The following is a 4,525-nucleotide window of genomic DNA, read 5'->3' as shown; positions in this document are numbered from 1 at the left end:
TCCTCCCTTGTTTATTTACAAAGCATTCCACCATGCCCCTTGTTTTTCCCTTCTCCGTTAATCGTATTTTTTATTTTTATTGTGGTAAAAATACACATAACATAAAAATTACAATCGCCTGGGACAACATTAAATGCACCAACATTCGAATTATAGGGGTCCCAGAAGAAGAAGAGAAAAAGAAAGGGACTAGGAAATATTTGAAGAGAGTATAGTTGAAAACTTCCCTAATATGGGAAAGGAAATAATCAAGTCCAGGAGGCACAGAGAGTCCCATACAGGATAAATCCATGGAAAAAAACGCCAAGAGCATATTAATCAAACTATCAAAAATTAAATACAAACAAAAAATATTAAAAGCAGCAAAGGAAAAACAACAAATAACATACAAAGGAATCCCCATAAGCTTAACAGCTGATCTTTCAGAGAAACTCTGCAAGCGAGAAGAGAGTGGCAGGACATATTTAAAGTGATGAAAGAGACAAACCTACAACAAAGATTACCCAGCAGGGATCTCATTCAGATTCGAAGGAGAAATTAAAACCTTTACAGACAAGCAAAAGTTAAAGACTTCAGCACCACCAAACCAGCTTTACAACAAATGCTAAAGGAACTCCACTAGGTAGGAAACACAAGAGAAGGAAAAGACCTACAATAACAAACCCAAAACAATTAAGAAAATTGTAATAGGAACATACATATCGATAACTACCTTAGGTGTAAATGGATTAAATGCTCAAACCAAAAGACACAGACCGGTTGAATGGATACAAAAACAAGGCCTGTATATATGCTGTCTACAAGAGACCCACTTCACACCTAGGGACACACACAGACTGAAAGTGAGCAGATGGAAAAAGATATTCCATGCAAATGGAAATCAAAGTAAAGCTGGAGTAGCAATTCTCATATCAGACAAAGTAGACTTTAAAATAAAGACTATTACAAGAGACAAAGAAGGACACTACATAATGATCAAGGGATCAATCCAAGAAGATTGATATTTATGCACCCAACATAGGAGCACTTCAATATATAAGGCAAATGCTAACAGCCATAAAAGGGGAATGGACAGTAACACAATCATAGTAGGGGACTTTAAGACCCCACTTTCACCAATGGACAGATCATCCAAAATGAAAATAAATGAGGAAACACAAGCTTTAAATGGTACATTAAACAAGATGGACTTAATTGATATTTATAGGACATTCCATCCAAAAACAACAGAATACACTTTCTTCTCAAGTGCTCATGGAACATTCTCCAGGATAGATCATATCTTGGGTCACAAATCAAGCCTTGGTAAATTTAAGAAAATTGAAATCGTATCAAGTATTGTTTCCGACCACAATGCTATGAGACTAGATATCAATTACAGGAAAAAATGTGTAAAAAATACAAACACATGGAGGCTAAATAATACACTACTAAATAACGAAGAGATCACTGAAGAAATAAAAAATACCTAGAAACAAATGACAATGAAAACATGACAACCCAAAACCTATGGGTTGCAGCAAAAGCAGTTCTAAGAGGGAAGTTTATAGCAATACAATCCTACCTCAAGAAACAAGAAACATCTCAAATAAACAACCTAACCTTACACCTAAAGCAATTAGAGAAAGAAGAACAAAAGAACCCCAAAGTTAGCAGAAGAAAAGAAATCATAAAGATCAGATCAGAAATAAATGAAAAAGAAATGAAGGAAACGATAGCAAAGATCAATAAAACTAAAAGCTGGTTCTCTGAAAAGGTAAACAAAATTGATAAACCATTAGCCAGACTCTTCAAGAAAAAGGGAGAAGACTCAAATCCACAGAATTAGAAATGAAAAAGAAGTAACAAGTGACATTGCAGAAATACAAAGGATCATGAGAGACTAGTACAAGCAACTATATGCCAATAAAATGGACAACCTGGAAGAAATGGACAAATTCTTAGAAAAGCACAGCCTTCCGAGACTGAACGTGGAAGAAATAGAAAATATAAACAGATCAATCACAAGCACTGAGATTGAAACTGTGATTTAAAATCTTCCAACATACAAAAGCCCAGGACCAGATGGCTTCACAGGTGAATTCTATCAAACATTTAGAGAAGAGCTAACACCTATCCTTCTCAAACTCTTCCAAAATATAACAGAGGGAGGAACACTCCCAAACTCATTCTATGAGGCCACCATCATCCTGATACCAAAACCAGACAAGAATGTAAGAAAGAAAGAAAACTACAGGCCAATATCACTGATGAACATAGATGCAAAAATCCTCAACAACGAGCAAACAGAATCTTACAGCACATTAAAAGGATCATACACCATGATCAAGTGGGGTTTATCCCAGGAATGCAAGCATTCTTAAATATATGCAAATCAATCAATGTGATAAACCATATTAACAAATTGAAGAATAAAAACCATATACGATCGTATCAATAGATGCAGAAAAACCTTTTGAGAAAATTCAACACCCATTTTTATGATAAAAACCCTCCAGAAAGTAGGCATAGAGGGAACTTACCTCAACATAATAAAGGCCATATATGACAAACTCAAGCCAACATTGTTCTCAATGGTGAAAAACTGAAAGCATTTCCTCTAAGATCAGGAACAAGACAAGGTTGTCCACTCTCACCACTATTATTCAACATAGTTTGGGAAGTTTTAGCCACAGCAATCAGAGAAGAAAAAGAAATAAAAGGAATCCAAATCGGAAAAGAAGAAGTAAAGCTGTCACTGTTTGCAGATGACATGATGATACTACACATAGAGAATCCTAAAGATGCTACCAGAAAACTACTAGAGCTAATCAATGAATTCGGTAAAGTAGCAGGATACAAAATTAATGAACAGAAATCTCTTACATTCCTATACACTAATGATGAAAAATCTGAAAAAGAAATTAAGGAAACACTCCCATTTACCATTGCAACAAAAAGAATAAAATACCTAGGAATAAACCTACCTAAGTAGACAAAAGACCTGTATGCAGAAAACTATAAGACACTGATGAAAGAAATTAAAGATGATACCAACAGATGGAGAGATATACCATGTTCTTGGATTGGAAGAATCAACATTGTGAAAATGCCTATACTCCCCAAAGCAATCTACAGATCGAATGCAATCCCTATCAAACTACCAATGGCATTTTCCACAGAACTAGAACAAAAAATTTCACAATTTGTATGGAAACACAAAATACCCCCAATAGCCAAAGCAATCTTGAGAAAGAAAAACGGAGCTGGAGGAATCAGGCTTCTAGACTTCAGAATATACTACAAAGCTACAGTAATCAAGATAGTATGGTACTGGCACAAAAACAGAAATATAGATCAATGGACCAAGATAGAAAGCCCAGAGATAAACCCATGCACATATGGTCACCTTATTGTTGATAAAGGAGGCAAGAATATACAATGGAGAAAAGACAGCCTCTTCAATAAGTGGTGCTGGGAAAACTGGAGAGCTACATGTAAAAGAATGAACTTAGAACACTCCCTAAAACCATATACAAAAATAAACTCAAAATGGATTAAAGACCTAAATGTAAGATCAGACACTTTAAAACTCTTAGAGGAAAACATAGGCAGAACACTCTGTGACATAAATTACAGCAAGATCCTTTTTGACCCACCTCCTAGGGAAATGGAAATAAAAACAAAAAGAAACAAATGGGACCTAATGAAACCTAAAAGCTTTTGCACAGCAAAGGAAAACATAAACAGGACAAAAAGACAACCCTCCGAATGGGAGAAAATATTTGCAAATGAAGCAACTGACAAAGAATTAATCGCCACAATTTATAAGCAGCTCATGCAGCTCAATATCAAAAAAACAAACAACCCAATCCAAAAATGGGCAGAAAACTTAATAGACTTTTCTCCAAAGAAGATATACAGATGGCCAACAAACACATGAAAGGATGCTCATCATCACTAATCATTAGAGAAATGCAAATCAAAACTACAATGAGGTATCACCTCACACCAGTCTGAATGGCCATCATCAAAAAATCTACAAATAACAAATGCTGGAGAGGGTGTGGAGAAAAGGGAACCCTCTTGCCCTGTTGGTGGGAATGTAAATTGATACAGCCACTATGGAGAACAGTATGGAGGTTCCTTAAAAAACTAAAAATAGAACTACCATATGACCGAGCAATCCCACTACTGGGCATATACCATGAGAAAAACATAATTCAAAAAGAGTCATGTACCACAATGTTCATTGCAGCTCTATTTACAATAGCCAGGACACAGAAGCAACCTAAGTGTCCATCGACAGATGAATGGATAAAGAAGATGTGGCACATATATACAATGGAATACTACTCAGCCATAAAAAGAAACGAAATTGAGTTATTTGTAGTGAGGTGGATGGACCTAGAATCTGTCATACAGAGTGAAGTAAGTCAGAAAGAAAAACAAATACTGTATGCTAGCACATATATATGGCATCTAAAAAAAAAAAAAGGGTTCCGAAGGAACTAGGGGCAGGACAGGAATAAAGACGCAGACGTAG

The sequence above is a fragment of the Aethalodelphis obliquidens genome, unplaced genomic scaffold (genome assembly GCF_003676395.1).
Source record: "Aethalodelphis obliquidens isolate GAN/ISIS:26980383/991018 unplaced genomic scaffold, ASM367639v1 scaffold61, whole genome shotgun sequence".
NCBI lineage: Eukaryota > Metazoa > Chordata > Mammalia > Artiodactyla > Delphinidae > Aethalodelphis > Aethalodelphis obliquidens.
Note: the sequence above shows the minus strand (reverse complement) of the source record.